Raw genomic sequence first — 342 nt, forward strand, 5'->3', positions numbered from 1 at the left:
GGGGGGTGGGTTCGGGGATGCCTCCCCCCCGTCGGGGATGCTTTTCGGTGGCTCCGCCGGTCCCTCAAAACCCGACGGCATCAGCGATCCCGGGCGCCGTCGTTGCGAAACGTTGCGAAGGAGGGAAAAATGAAATTAAAAATAAAAATTAAAATTACAAAGAAAAAAAAACGAGGAAAAAGTTTAACGCTGCCGGGGGACGGACACGGTGTGGGAGGGAAGGTTTTTTTCCGGGCTTCGCTCGGGGGGGATGGAGCGGCTGGAGAAGGGGGGATGCACCGGCTGGAGAAGGGGGGGTGGAGCGGCTGGGGAAGGGGGGGGGGGCCCCCCGGGGGAGGGGGG

Source organism: Calidris pugnax, unplaced genomic scaffold, assembly GCF_001431845.1.
Source record: "Calidris pugnax isolate Ruff unplaced genomic scaffold, ASM143184v1 scaffold45, whole genome shotgun sequence".
NCBI lineage: Eukaryota > Metazoa > Chordata > Aves > Charadriiformes > Scolopacidae > Calidris > Calidris pugnax.